A 16,126-nucleotide genomic window follows, 5' to 3' on the forward strand; every position below is an offset into this window, starting at 1 on the left:
CATGTTTCTTGTGTTAAGTTTATATCTTTTTTTTTTTACATTTATTTATTTTTGAGAAACAGAGTGAGACAAAGTGTGAGTGGGGGAGGGGCAGAGAGAGAAGGAGACACAGAATCCAAAGCAGTCTCCAGGCTCTGAGCAAGTGGTCAGCACAGAGCCTGATGCGGGGCTCCAACCCACAAACTGTGAGATCATGACCTGAGCCGAAGTCGGATGCTCAACTGACTGAGCCACCCAGGAGCCCCAAGTTTATATCTTTAGTATCTATACTCTCCACTATTATTCCCAGAGCTTTGCACAGTGCCTAACACCTTTGAAAAATAAAGGTTAATTAAATTAATTATTTTACTTATCAGACAATAACAGAAACATTATCTTCATGTATCTTTCTTCCACTATATTTTGAAGTCTTAGAAATCACAGGCCAGGATTTCCATTGCTAACATGGTGCATGGAATGGATTTGGTGTCTAAATGCATTGGGTGAATGAATGAATGAATGAACGAACGAATGCATTAGGAAGAATGGTGCCTATGCTTAGTCCTTTTACTAAGAGCTGAAATATGACAGTTAAGTGTGATCAGGATTCTGATGGTACAAGCACAGAGAATCTTGATAGCTATAATCTCTGTGTGGGCATGAATGCACATCTTCTCTAGAGCTCTAAGCATCACATATATACAACAGGAACATAAACCACATATGTATGAGTATTCATGGGCTGAGTTTATTTCTACTCCTTTGAAAAAAGATACTGATGGAGAAAGCAGGAGTGAAGAGAAAGCCAGAACTGGCTGGGTAAGTGGAGAGCCCAGAATAAAGTGTGAGGAGGGAAGGTTTAGGACAGATATGAGATAACAGACAAGTGCAGGAAGAATGTGGGTAGAAGAGGGAATTTTAAGAAGTTGTGGATTGCACATTCACATTCATTGAGGAACACGAATAATTGTTTTAATAAATATTTAATTATTTTTTTTGTTAATAACATAACTCCATACTGACACAGGGCCACATAGAACCAAGAGATTTATTTAGGAAAGAAAAAAAAAAGTCCTTTTTGTTGATACTCTCATGTAGCTATCTCATTTGATCTGCAATGAAATCTCATGAGTAGTTTGGATAAGTATTATTATAACCATTTTACACATACACTGAGATTTTGAGTAGTTAGAGGTCTAACCAAATTCACAGCTAGTAAGTGAAAAGATGAGACATCAGCCAGATCCTCCAACATTAGTCCCACACACCACATGCTCCCTAATACCCTGCCATGTTACTGCTGAAAAAAAAGCAGACAGAATGTTTTAGTCATTATTTTATAATTAATCTTTTAAAAACAAAAAAATTTATAACACTAAAGAAATGATTAAGAAAATAATCTTATTAAGTTTTTACAGGACAACAATAAATAAATAAATCTTGTCTTTATATATGTTCGATATCAAGTTTATGTGCTTATTTGCCAACAGAGGAACCAATATTTAAATATGTTTCCTATAATAGGCTACAACATTAACTGACTAATTTTTTATTGATTGATTGATTGATTCATTCATTCATTCATTCATTCAACAAACATTTTTGAGAATCTATTGATTCTAGCCAGGAGCCTGTAAGGTAAATAATGCACAGTCCCTGTCTGTTCTCAAGGAGTTCACTCATAGTGGGCAAGAATATGTATTAACAGAAAATGAGAAGACAATGAAACTAAATTCACTGATAGAAAATAGACACAGTATTATGAGAGCACCAAAATAATAATAAAATAATGTAGTCAGTAGGTAGGATTAAGAAAGGCTTTCTAGAATTTGACCTGAACTGAGTCTTATAGGTTGAGGAAGCATTTCAGAAGTGGAGCCAATATAGCTGTAGACTGTAAATGGAGAGGCAGGACACTTTGTGTGTGTGTGTGTGTGTGTGTGTGTGTGTGTGTGTGTGTGTGTTTTATATGACTATAATCAAGCACATGTCTTGTGGAAGCATAATTACATGGTAAGAAGTGAAAACAAATATGACCAAGAATGAAGGGTCAAAGTATTCAGATTGTATGGTACAGATACACAATGAAGTACTCATTCAAGAGAATCTGCACTCAGATAGGTGACCCTAAGTAATGGGTGAAGAATGGGCAGAAGACCAGAGGTATTTTATTTCATTATCTTTAGGCCAATGTATCCTAGGAAGCAAAGACCAATCTAATTTGTATATTCATGAATGAAGCAATGGCAAAACAAATGAAAAACAATAACAAACTGCAAGAATAGAACACAATTAAATTTTCTTATGTTATAAAACTATAAAGTTTTGTTTACATAAATAGTGTCTGAAGATTTTGAGACTTCAGATTTTTGACACACATTTCAAGTTCCCAGAGTAGGGGTGAGGAAGCCATCAAATGGTGAAAGAAAAAATTCAACAATAAAATCACTATAAAGAGAAATTAACTGCCCAATACAGAAAAAGGGTTTTAAAAAGGTGTTTCTAAAAATAAACAGCAAAGAGGAATTCACCAAAAAGATGCTGAGAACCCATGATAGGAGGCAGTGAGTGATCAAGGCTAACAGATGGGAGTACACTAAGTTGACGTAGCATGTGGACATTTGGACCACATGATCAAAGGCTTTTATTTGACCAGATCTCTGTTCATGAAAGAGAGTCCTATAATCCCCAAACAATAAAGGATGAAGAATCCAGCCACTGCTTTAAAACCAGAGGATCAAACGGTTAATATTCTGGACAAAGATCTATTTTTCTTATATTTCTTATGCATAAAATGATGGATGTAGATACACCTTGGATTTAAAATCATGCAAGGAAATCATACTACTATATTTGGGATAGCAATTTGTTTTCTATTGATCAGTGTTTCTGAAACTTAGAGAAGTAAGACAGAGATAAGATCAATCTCCAGCTTTAAGGGCTAAGACTGAATTTCTGCAGATGGTTTTAAGTATCTTTCCAAATGATAATAGTTACTCTATTATAAAAAGTTATATTTTTAAAAAATAGTCCAAAAGAAGAAAAATTTGGTGAACTATTTCTCCAACTTGCACCCCAAGGATAATTTTAGCTCTGCATTGCCCATCAGGCTGCAATAAATGCTAGAATCTTAGGATATAGCAGTTTCTAGGGAGCTCTTCCTAAGCTTGTTCTATGGATAGAGTCTGAGGCCTTGAACAACTTTTCTTTTAAGATGTTGCTGAAAGGACAAAGCAGGTACAAGATTTTTAAGGAAAAAAGACATATCCATTAAAAAATGATGTTTTAAAACTTCTGCTATATCCAGCCATTATGACTACTTTAATTGTTCTTAAACTGTAGGAATCCAAATCACTTGAGCTTTTTGAATAAATATCTTTGGGCTCCACTCTGAAACTACTGAGTTAGATATTAAGGGGTGTCTCAAAGTTCATTTCTGCTTTGTGAAGTGTACAATGAGAAAAATTCTTTTCGACAACTGAGTTATGGGTACAGTGCAGTAAAGTGGGTTTTTAAAACTGATAACTACTCTCTCCTGCTTTCTCCACACTAATACATATCTACATCTTCAGTTTTATTGGTGTATTCCAGGAAAAGGAGAGATCAGTATGAATTGGTATAGTCAAAAGACTTTATTAATTATAGCACTTCTAGTTATTAAATTCAAGAATTGAATTTTTTTTCCAAAAAAGAAAAAAAAAAGAAATAATCATGGCCATATTTAGATCTTTGCAATGATTGTTGCTCTTTGTAGAAACTGGTCTTTGTTGAAATCCAGATCTGAAGTGGGAGGAGTGGTCTTAAATCTGTAGCTCTGGATTGGTATTACAAGGCAGAAGAAAAATTTAAGATATTTGTTTAGTAAATAAAATTAGAAACTATTGGCACAGACATTTGGGAGTTAGGATAGAGAAATGTCCAAGATTATGAAGTTTTTTGGTCACCACTGCCCTCTGTGGTGAAGGGAACCTTCAGGAGCTCCCAAATACAACAAACTTTTGGGACTCTAGGAATTATCACAGTATTCTTTTTTTTTTTTAATATATGAAATTTATTGTCAAATTGGTTTCCATACAATGCCCAGTGCTCATCCCAAAAGGTGCCCTCCTCAATACCCATCACCCACCCTTCCCTCCCTCCCACCCCCCATCAGCCCTCAGTTTGTTCTTAGTTTTTAAGAGTCTCTTATGCTTCAGCACTCTCCCACTCTAACCTCTTTTTTTCCTTCCCCTCTCCCATGGGTTTCTGTGAAGTTTCTCAGGATCCAACTAAGAGTGAAAACATATGGTATCTATCTTTCTCTGTATGGCTTATTTCACTTAGCATAACACTCTCCAGTTCCATCCACGTTGCTACAAAGGGCCATATTTCATTCTTTCTCATTGCCACGTAGTACTCCATTGTGTATATAAACCACAATTTCTTTATCCATTCATCAGTTACAGTTTTCTTTTTTTTAAATTTTTTTTGATGTTTATTTATTTTTGAAAGAGAGACTGAGTGAGAGGCAGAGGGGCAGAGAGAGAAGGAGTCACAGAATCCGAAGCAGGCTCCAGGCTCCGAGCTGTCAGCACAGAGCCCGACGTGGGGCTTGAACTCACGGAGTATAAGATCATGACCTGAGCTGAAGTCGGACACCTAACCGACTGAGCCACCCAGGCGCCCCAGTTACAGTTTTATAATGATAGTCGGGTTTCTCTATTTAGGAAAGCCCAAGAATTGTCTTAGTTTCTTCAGTCTTTCAGATTTTGAATTCCACATTAATTACATGAAAGTTGATTCATATATTAGTTTCTTTCTAAAATTTGTCTTTATTTCTACTTAGCACAGAAAATGAGATGAGTTATAGATTGTTATTGATTATGTAGTCATCCTTTCTTAGGATTGATGTCGTTGGTATTTTAGAGTTCCTCCCCCAAATAATGAGTAAATGCAAATCAAAAGTAAAAACCTCAAAAATTTACAGAATTGAGAATTCTGGACTGCCTTTATTTACTGTACACATTTGAACATAAAAACGAATTTTATACAAAATTTGTTCTTCTCAGTGTATATTCTTTAACCAACACTATAGTTGAATATTTGTAAGATAGAGGAAATTTATTAACTACCAAAAAACAGCTTACAAAGGGAAAAGATACACTTTCTAGAACACTCTGTCATGTCCTGTGGGTTGTAGAACATGAAGCTTTTTTTTTACAAAGGAAACTTTCATTTCCTGGATCAAAAAAATTATACCACAGTAAAGTGACTCCAGGGAAAGGCTTATAAAGAACAAAAGTGTCTTCCTAAGTGACTTTTAGTGATCATGTAAGAAAATCTAATATAAAATAAGAAATGTAAACTTTTTAATCACAAATGCATTTTTATTTTCATCTATTTTACTAATAAATTATTCCAGCATATGTAAGAATTTAACACTCATGTATTTGTATTTCTCCATACAGCTTACACAGAGGGTAAATAAGGCAATGGATTGATTGAACAACCAGATAACATCCATCTACGTTAAAAGTGTGGTACATCTCATAATCTCACTGAGTGATTTCCACTTTGTTAATCCCTTAAATAAAGAACAGGATCATTTCACTTTAGTGTATTCTGGAGTACTCTGGTTCACCCAGTTGCTTTCCATGGTGTCCATTTGTCACTCATTTGACTCACCTAATCACATAATCAGTGACCATCAAGCACATATCTCCTTGCAGGTATAGTGGGGGGATTAAAATTTGCAGTAGTTCAGACATCCTGACGATACAGACACCAGGGTAACAGCATTAACAGCATGGAGGTAAGATATTGTGGGAAAATGTGGAGAGTCAGAGACAGGGAACAAATGTCTATGTTGAAAGAGTAGATGAATTTAGAGGACTTAGTCAAAGGGACATTTGAAGGACTAAGAAGGTGCACGGAGGTGAAAGCTTAGAGTCTTTTAACCCCATGAAGCCAATAAACATATTTGACACAACAGAATCAATTTGTCCTCAGCAATAGCCTCACCTTTGGCACTTGGTATTCTTTATTATACCCGTGAGTTGTCTGAAGGCACATCCCTTTTCTGGAGTAAGTAGCCAGATAAAGGGTCCCTAAAATTAAATTTCATCAGACCTGTCTCACCAAATTCCATCCCTCTTTGGCTTTCACATTTTCCAACCAGATTTCAAAATAAGAGTATTACAGGGATAGGTCCTGCAAACTGAGGTTCGTACACCTCCTGAGTTGTTGAGGTTTCAGGGGGATATCTAGAAGAGCGTCAATTTTACATTGAGAAGAAGTTAAACATTAATTAAATGACATATTTATTAACTTATAGAATAAATATTTATGTTATTACATAATACTGTATAACAAATCAAATACAACTACGCTATAATGTGGGATACATGTTTGTATAAATTTTAAGACAAAACAGAAAACTTTAAAACATTTTAGAACATATAATTTAAGTTGAAAGTTTAAAGGCTAAAACTAAGGAAAGAAAGAGTTGGAAGAAGAATAACACACTATGAAGTAAAAACTGAATAAGAAGGCAATAGAGGCTAAAAAAATATTTAAAAATATGTTAAAAGCAAGCAAATGGTATTAGTCCTTAGCAGAACTTAACTGTTTTGCTATTATTTAATTTTTCTTTTTTCCCTGACAGTGTATCTATTTTGTTACAGATAGTTTGCATCTTCATTTTCTCTCTGTATGATACTTTTGTTTTCAGGTTACATTTTCCCCATTTTTCTCAGTATCTAATTAAAGATTTATACTTTTATATCTTCCTTTTTATCAATTAATTTTGTAAACATTACAAATACTATCCTGTTTATTTAATTTCATTTTTGAAATGCTGCTGGTATATAGAAGTGCAAATGACTTTGTATCTAGCTGTTTTGCTAAATTTACTTATAATAGTTTGAAGATTCGTTTTGAATTTTCTACATATATAAAATTGCCTTTGAATAATAAAAGGTTTTTTTCCAAAATTTTTAGGCTTTAATTTTTTTTTTCCAAAGCTTATTAGACCAACCAAGACCACAGGTGTAATTTTGGAAAAAAATGGCAAGAGCAAGCATACTTTGTATGACAGCAATTTTTTGACATTTTTTAAAAAACTTGTTCTGTGGTTCAAACATAGAGTTGGTTTTGGAGTCAATATACTATGCATGTTAGAGAAAAATGCAAGTATTGAGGGCAGTGTTCTGAATACCGTAAGACAAATTTCCTAATTTTGTTGTTCAAGTTTTCTGTATCTTTATCACTTTTGTATTTGCTTGTTTTATCAGTTTCTGAGAGAGAGATGTGTTGAATCTTCCAACTATATTTACCCATTTTTTCTTTCAGTAGTTAGTCATTTCCTCATTATTTGTATTGAGGCTAGATTAGAATATACATACAAATTTATACTTATCCTATCTTCCTTTTTTTTAATGTTTATTTATTTTTGAAGGAGAGAGAGGCAGAGCATGAGCAGGGTGGGGAGAGCAGAGAGAGAGGGAGACGCAGAATCCAAAACAGGCTCCAGGCTCTGAGCTGTCAGCATAGAACCCGACATGGGACTTGAACTCACAAACTGTGAGATCATGACCTGAGCCGAAGTCAGACACCCAACCGACTGAGCCACCCAGATGCCCCTCTCCTATCTTCCTTATAGATTGGATCTTTTACCATCATGAAATATACTTCTTTATATTTACTAAAAATTCTTGCCTTAAAGCTTACTTTCTCTGAAGTTAATATAGATAGGCCAGTTTTCTTTTGCTTAGGGTTTGTATTTTTTCTTTCAAAATTTGATTATCATCATGTTAATATATGCTTTATTTTAAAAATTAGGTTGGCATACTTTGTATTTTATTTAGAACACTTAGTCTCTTAATGTAATCACAGTTATATATTAAGTTTGTTTGTTTGTTTATTTATTTATTTAGAGGAAGGGCAGAGAGTGAGGGAGAGACAGAATCCCAAGCAGTCTCCATACTGTCAGTACAGAACCTGACATGGGGCTCTAACCCATGAACCATGAGATTCTGACCTAAGCAGAAACCAAGAGTCAGACTCTTAACCAACTGAGCCACCCAGGCACCCTGTATTCACACTTATATTTGACTTTAGATTTACTATTTTACTACTTGTTTTCCACCACTGGTTCTATTTCTTTTTCCTTTCGTTTTTTTCTTGTTCTCCATTTAATTCTTCTCTTTCTCCTCTATCTTCTTGTTCTCCTTCTCTGAGTCAAATATTTGCTATTTTTTTTTCCAATTCATTAGCTTGTTAGTCATACATTCTTTTATTTCCCTTTAGTAGTCACTTAGAGACTATTTAAATTATCATAGTATAATAAAAATTGGTATTTTATTGCTTTCTACACAATGCAAAAATCTTAGATCATTTTAACTCTTTTTAACTCCCTTCCACCTTTTGGGCTATCTGTCATACATTTTCATTCTATATATAATTTAAATCACACAGATATGTGTAGACAATATGTTGATTTAGATTTACCCACACGTTGTGCCTGGATGGCCCACTCGGTTGAGTGCCCGACTTCAGCTTAGGTCATGATCTTGCAGTTCACAAGTTCAAGCCCCACACCGGGCTTTGTGCTGACAGCTCAGAGTCTGGAGCTTGCTTTGGATTCTGTGTCTCCCTCTCTCTCTGCCCCTCCCCCCATTCGTGCTCTGTCTCTGTCTCTTTCTCTCAAAAATAAACATTAAAAAATTAAAAAGAAAAAAAAGATTTACCCACACAGTTAATGTTTCCATTGCTTTTAGTTCCCTTCTACATTGAACCCAACTTTCACTTGGGTACATTTTCCTTTTGCATAGACAGTTGGCTTTCATCTCTCTCTTAGAGGAGTTCCATTATAGAGAGTTTTCTTAGTTGTTTTTTGGTTTTGTTTTTATTTTTTCAGAATTTTTTGCAGCATATAGAATTCTAAATAGTCATTTATTTTCTTTATTGCCTTAATGATATAATTTTATTTTTTTCTAGCTGATACGTCTGTTGAGAAGTTAGCTTTTAATATTATTGTTGATCATTTGAAGATAATATGCCATTTTTCTCTGGCTGCTTTAAAGATTCTTTTTTAGTCTTTGGTTTCAGAAGTTTAGTTATGGTGCACATATTGTGATCTACCCATCCATCCATCCATCTTGGGATTTGTAGAGATTCTTAAATCTGCAGTTTGACATAGTTCATCATTTTGAAAATTTTTGGATCACTGTCTCTTTATATATTGCTTCTGCCATTATTCTCTGTCTACTTTCCTTCTGGGACTTCAGTTGTTCACATGCTAAAACTATGGATCTCGTTTCTCAAGCTGTTTTTTATATGTTCCATATTTTTCATTTTGCTTTAATCTGGATGTTTTCTATTGGCCTAACTAATGGTTTGTTATTCCTCTCTTCTACTGTATGTAGTCTGTCATTAAATCTATATGTTTCTAAGAAATCACCTATTGCATTTGATTAATTTTTAAAATTTTTTATAGATTTGATTCCATTTTGTAATAGATGCCAATGTTAGGGTGAAATTCTCCATCTTTTCATCTATTTTTCTAAGCATTTTACTTATACTGACTTTAAAGTCCTTCTCTGATAACTTCAATATCTTGATCACCTGTGCATCTATTTTTATTGCCTTTCTTTTATCTTGGCTTTTTATCATTTTGTCTAGTCTCTTTGCATTCCTAGAAGTATTTATTTTGTTGAAGGTTGAATAATATGTATGAGATATGTTAGAGCTTTGGCTGCTGTTTAATCCTTCCAGAGAGAATTTACTTTACTATCTCACAGGCAGTTAGAATGCAGCAACCTGGACTGGAATTAATGCAGGTTTGTGAGTTCTACCCTAATTTCTTCTTACTCCTATGATACTGTCGTGAGTCTCACCTGGAAATCTTGGCTGTTTGTCAGGAGGAGACTCCCCTCCTCTTTGGGGGGCTCAGAACTCCAATTTTTGTGTCTCTTGTTTTATGATTTTTAAGAGCTCTGCACATCTTTCCAGCCTCCTAGACAGGACTCCCTTCATGTGTTTTGTTTTCTGTGGAATAATTTCCCTGCAGGTCCTGCCTGCCTTGATGGTCCTGAACTCTTAAGTTTTGCCTCCCCAGCCATGGGCCACTGCCAACAATCCTCTTAGGTTCCTATGTTAGAAGCCTCTTTCTATTCTCCTGTTTTCAATTTAAAAAATCATCAAATGTCTCAAGTGGAAAAGTGCTACAGAACATAATGTTTACTTCAGTGTGTTTTCTCTTCTCTCTGTAATTCTAGTTATCAGGTCCTGTCCCCTTTGATATCTCACTGATGCCTTCCAAAAGATGTTTCTGTGTTTTTGTCTGACTTTTCTAATTGTTCTGGGTGGGAGTTTTGGTCAACCACAGCTATTGCACCAAATTGGAAGTGGATATCTTTATTATATATTTTCTTTTTATTAGTATATTTTCAGATATAAAATTTCCATTTGGTTCTTATTTATATCTTACATTTCTTTTCCAAAATTTTTTTTTTCATTTTTTTTCTGAGAATATTTACAATTGTTCATTGAAACTTCTTTTTGTTAATGATAGCTGCTTTAAAATCCTGGTCAAATAATTCCAATATCTATACCATCTTGATGTTGTGTCTGTTGGATGTCTCCTCTCATTAACTTGATATTTTCCTGGTCCTTGATGTAAGAAGTTATTTTTTTATTGTATTTAGATTATGTTGATCAATCAGACCAGAGTAGGCCCTGCACACTCAAGCACACAGTCTCTGCAGACACCCACCCTCCACGAGGGGGAGCCATGTCATTACTGCTGGGTTATGGTGGTAATCCTATCTCTGCTCACATTGCCCTGATGTTAGTGCCTTAAATGACAGGCCAAGGAAGGAACAATTTTTTCTGGAATGTGTCTGGTGTTGTCTAAAAGATTATGCCCTACATGGCCACTCCCTTATAGGTCCTTTGGCTGAAGAGAACAGGCTTTTTTTATTTGGTTGTATTTGTTTGTTTGTTCATGCTTTTTTCTTGTATTTACTGTTCTTTCCAGCCTGTGAAATTCTCCAGTGCCTAGGATGGGATATATAAGAGGCAGAAAAAAACAAAAACAAAAACAAAAACTTTCCAGGTCATTCCTTAAGGTCCCTAGAAAAGCTGCCTTCTTTTTTTCACCTTTTAGAATCTTCTGATGTTTGTTTCATATATTTTATCTGGGGCTTTTAGGTATAAGAGGCAGAGAAGAATAAGGTGAAATGTCTACTCCATCATATCTAGAGCTGGAAATCCTCATAGACAACGAGGATAAATTTATCTTCCATTCAAACATTATTTTGTGGCCTTTTAGCTTTCTAGATTTATGCAGTATGAAGTTCTTACAATAATCGTGCTCCTGAACAGAAGGAGCACTTAAGACAGGGTGCTACACTAATGACTTAGATTCTAGCATCTCAGCTCATGCCCAGAGAATTGCACTCTGGTAGCCACAATTCTTTTGTTTCTTTTATACAATGAAGCTCACTGTCCTATTTTTCTGAATATAAAATAAATCTTTGTTCACTGGAATAAATTTTTTAGATTCCTATTTTATATAAGGCTATAAAATTGCTCCAGATCCCAACTTGCAGGCATAAAAACTATTTTTTTTTGTTTCGGTATGTTTCGTTACATTATTTTTAAAATTATTTAAGAATTTTCTTTTAATTCTAACATTTAATGTCTTGATAGCTTTCTCATTTAAATTAAACAGCCACAACAAATTTCTGGACTTCACATTTTTTCTTTACCTACCTCCTATCACTTACTTTACCTTCCAACAAAGTTGTCAAAACACTTCAGTCTCCACCTTATCATGTGACACTTGCAAGCTGTTGCTGTCTGGTGCTTTCCATACAACCTGACTTGGACCTCCACAAGGTCACTGATGACCTCCCATTTTTAAATGTAGTGGGAACTTACCTTGCTTGACCTCTGACCAACATTTGATTACCACTTCACATTTCCTCTTCCCCTTCCTTTTATTTGAAACAAAAGCAACATCTCTATTTTTCCCCCAATGACTTTTTTTTTAATCTTTCTTTTTCTCTTCTTACTATAGCAAAAATACAAAGTCATAGAAATCATTCCGATCGTGTTTAAGGAAGACTAAAATTTGCTGTCCTTATCAATTCTGTGTATTTCTTCAGAGGACAGCATGGTTAGATTACTGCTTATAGTTTCACCAAATAAAAGCATTATATTTGACATGTAACATTTTCATATATTTACAAATATATTTATAATTCATAGTGATTCTTTTACTGCCCTTTAATAATTCCCCTTTGGACAATGTTAGCCCATGTCTTAAGAAAGTAAAAGAGGGGCCCCGGGGTGACTCAGTTGCTTAAGCGTTGGATTTCAGCTCAGGTCATGATCTCATGGTTTGTGAGTTCGAGCTCTTCATGGCACTCTCTGCTGTCAGCGCAGAGCCTGCTTCAGATCTTCTGTTCCCTCTCACTCTCTGCCCCTCCCCTGCTCATTCTCTCTCCCCAAAATAAATAAACATTAAAAAAAAAAGAAAAGAAAAAAGAATTAAAAAATCATTCCCCAGTTTTCTGAGTTTCAAAATAGACTTAAAACTTATGTTAGAAAAATAGTTTTGAGAAGAAAAGATTTGAGTTTTGAATTCAAGCACTTTAAGTTATACATTTCTTCAGTGTTTTCTGTCTCACCCAAATGGTGTCCCATCTATACAGCTGTGCAGTTCAGAAACCCAGAAATCACCTGAGCACCTCATGCTCACATTCCACTCATTAGAGTCCTATCAATCATATTTCCTAAACATCACTAGGTTATTCTAGTTTTTCTTGTGCACACTACCATCACCCTCTTCTAAACTACTAACATCTCTCCTCTGGATTTCTTTCTGTTGTAGATACTATTCTCATATATCTCCACCCAAAACTTACCACTCCCCCATCTATGTGGCTCATCTCAAAATGGCTTCCACATTTGCAGCTAGGATATCCTTGCAGAGTGTACATATTATATTATGGTCTCCTTTAAAACTCTTCAGAAATTTTTCATTGCTCTTATGGAGGAAAAAAAAATGTGAATCATGGTTTACAAAGCCCTACATGTTATGCCCCCATTTTAAGTCTCCAGCTTTCTTTTTCATTTCCAACCACTGATGCTCAGCTTAAGCCAGACTGACTTCTCAGCTCACTCCCTTCTGGTATGGACAGGACCCCATTCACACTCACTGAATCCTCTTCCTGTGCTTTCTTCAAATGTTTATTCTTAGTTTACCTTTTCTGATTTTTATCATATGATAATTTTTTAAAGTTTTAATTTCCCCAATTCTTATTGCTTTCCTAACTTGTATAAGGATTTCCTGTAATTAACAAATATAAAATCATATCGTTCTTAAATAATAATAATTGTGTTACCTACTTTACAATATTTATTCTACTTACTTTCCCCCCTCTTGTTAAATGGCTTTGGTTAATACTCCTAACAATACTCTGTTCTAGTGGGGAGAGCAGGGATCTCTTCTGATTTTCTAGTGTTGTGTTATCAGCCATCATTCTGACTTTTGATTTTCTCTCCTTTCAAAAAGTGACCCCAGATTCTATTAGCTTTTTTTTTTTCCCATGCTAGTTTTACTTTATGTGTATCACAAGTAAGTGGGGGTAGAATGCCCCCTTTCTTGAGTGGATCTCTTTTCTTTGATGTGATAAAAAGACAAAATTTAAACAAGAAGTATTTTTCACTTAAAATAATAATAATTTTTCCTTTAATAGTTGACTGTATTCAATATGGATAATGACAATAATGAACAGTTGATTGCTGTTTATTCAAAATGCTTTATTCTTATTAAAATCTCTCTATAATAAGCACTTTTATACTTAAAAATCTATGTGTGCATTTTAAATGATTTATTCTTAAGGTATATTCTTAGAAATTATGTTCTGTATCAAACACAACATTAAAAAAAAAAGACTATTGATAAATATGGCCAAATTCTCCAAATTGCTTCCCAGAAATTTTCTACTAATTAATAATCCCATTAAAATGGGCTTGATTTTCAAGTTTTTCCTGCAATGAAAGAGGTAAACAGTCCTAGGCTGCTAAGTCAAGCTGGCCGCTCGTACTCAGTGATGGTTTTGCATCTCCTCCCCTGCGCCTCTCTTCACTCTCCCACTGCACACGCATAATGGTGTCCAGAGGTCGGGTATGACTAGGATACCGGCCTCGACTCAGGAAAGCTGTAGACACAGGAGAGTTAGCTGACTCCTGGTACACTAATAACGATATTGGTGTTACTATTTCTATTCCTATTTGCTTTTGGCACAAATGACAGCCAGTTCTGGAAAAGCTGAACCTGTTTTTCACTGCCAACATGTTCTACTAATGATCACTGCAAAAATGCCAGCTGTAGCTACAAAGGGAAAGATTTCTCCGATTTTCTCGCCTTTAGGGACAGAAAGGGGGGAAAAAGTACTAAATGAATGTGAATTGGAAGCCAGTTACTGAGACATTCTTCTTTCTCTGGCTTCATTATCTTCACCCATATCTCCTGTGTTGTACTGCTCAGGATAAAAGTTCCCTATATGCTCTCTAACCAGGTTTTTCTGTTTAAACTGTGGATTATAACCTCATCACATTCAGCAATAGCGTGGGCTGTATCATTATATTCATACTACACTTGATCTTAGCCAAAAGGCCGAGAAGCGATTATATTCATATGAAAATAGGAGAGAAGTGCCAGCTTCCCTTCTCCTAAACTACTCTGCTTGCATGCATTCTTTGATATTTCTGAAAGGTTTGCTGGGAGAATCAGTGCTTCAGACAGTCTCCATTTCATTTTCTCTGTTCTCTGGAAGTGGCTCTGATCAAGACCACACTTAGGGAGCACAAATGCTGTTTGAAATTAATAGCCACGACAAAGCAACCACCTCTTTCTTGGAGCATTCTGTGAATGGCAGTGAGGAGGTTAATTCCACTCCAGAGTCCCCAAGGCCACCTGGCCACGATGTTCACATTTATTTCAGCTGTGGTCCTGTCAGGTTGATTACATAGTTAAAACCAAGACTCTTTTGTATAGGTTTCTAGAGCAGTTCAGCTGCTTAGCTGCCTGGAAGCATTAATAACCTAGAATCGGAGTGACAGGAGAGTTCCTGGCCCCAGTTCTCTACTGGGAGCTCCCGCCAATGTCTGTTTGTCTTTGAAAGAGCAACTCAAAAATGTGAAATTTACTCATACCATTTCTTCTTCAATAATTAATACATGTACTGCTCAGTGACGGCTTACTCTTTTCTAGAGGACTTACATAAATGATCTTCAATTCTCGCAACCTTGTTAGATAGCTCTTTGTTTTTTGTTTTTGAGGTGAAGAGAGCACGGCTCAGAGACTTTAACGGGTTCTACAAGGCCACATAGCTAAAACTGACAAAGCCAAGATCTGATTTAGGATCACCTGGCACCATAAGGTGGGCTGTTCCTCCCAGGAAACACTCTCCCACAGTCTTTATTAGCGGCTTTGGTGAGAGCAGTGAGTGCATCCTGTCCAGTATTAATAACCAACAGGATATAGGGAAGCACAGCAAGCCAGGGTTCAGAGAAAGGCAACTGAGTATGTTAGCTCTGGGAAAGAGACATGGTATTTAAATTTAAGTAGAGATTGTAACATGAGATAAGGTAAGCCTACTATTAGTACTTCATAGCAAAGATCTAAACTGCTTGCTTCACCTTCTGCATTGGCTCAGCAACTTTCATGCCTCTCTCATTCTGTTCCACACTGGGAATGATTTAGGGCCCTCAACAGACTGTGCCAACCAGATTATGTTATCCCTCCGCTTACACACGTTTAATGATTTTTCATCACCTTAAGAATTAATTCCAAACTCCTCAAAGTGGCAAATCGAGTTCTTACCTTTCACTGCTCCCCATTTATTTCTCCATCCTATCTTTTTCTAGCCATGTGAATCATTTGGAGTTCCCTTGAACAAACCTTCTTTGCCTATGTCTCTAAGACACTGTATCAGCTGTTGCTCCTGGCAGAAAAGTCCTCCCTCACCAAATTCTTCCTACACTCCCATTTCTGTTTTCCATGACACAGTAACTTAAGAGTCATCAACTTTCAGAAGCCCTCCCTGATTGATCATCCTGACTGAGCAGCACACAGCATGCTGAGATGTGATTT

At 35.6% G+C, this 16,126-nt stretch overlaps 1 long non-coding RNA gene and 1 pseudogene across 1 annotated transcript in view; both read right to left on the reverse strand.

The window, feature by feature from the left end:
* Positions 1 to 16,126, reverse strand: part of LOC122489684 — a 30,950-nt gene extending 14,824 nt beyond the window's left edge. The window contains exon 1 of the long non-coding RNA XR_006298970.1: positions 15,857 to 16,126. This is a non-coding gene — a long non-coding RNA (uncharacterized LOC122489684). The remainder of the gene's footprint in view (positions 1 to 15,856) is intronic.
* On the reverse strand, positions 14,595 to 14,659 carry LOC122490735 (annotated as a pseudogene).

The sequence above is a fragment of the Prionailurus bengalensis genome, chromosome B2, assembly GCF_016509475.1.
Source record: "Prionailurus bengalensis isolate Pbe53 chromosome B2, Fcat_Pben_1.1_paternal_pri, whole genome shotgun sequence".
Classification (NCBI taxonomy): Eukaryota; Metazoa; Chordata; class Mammalia; order Carnivora; family Felidae; genus Prionailurus; species Prionailurus bengalensis.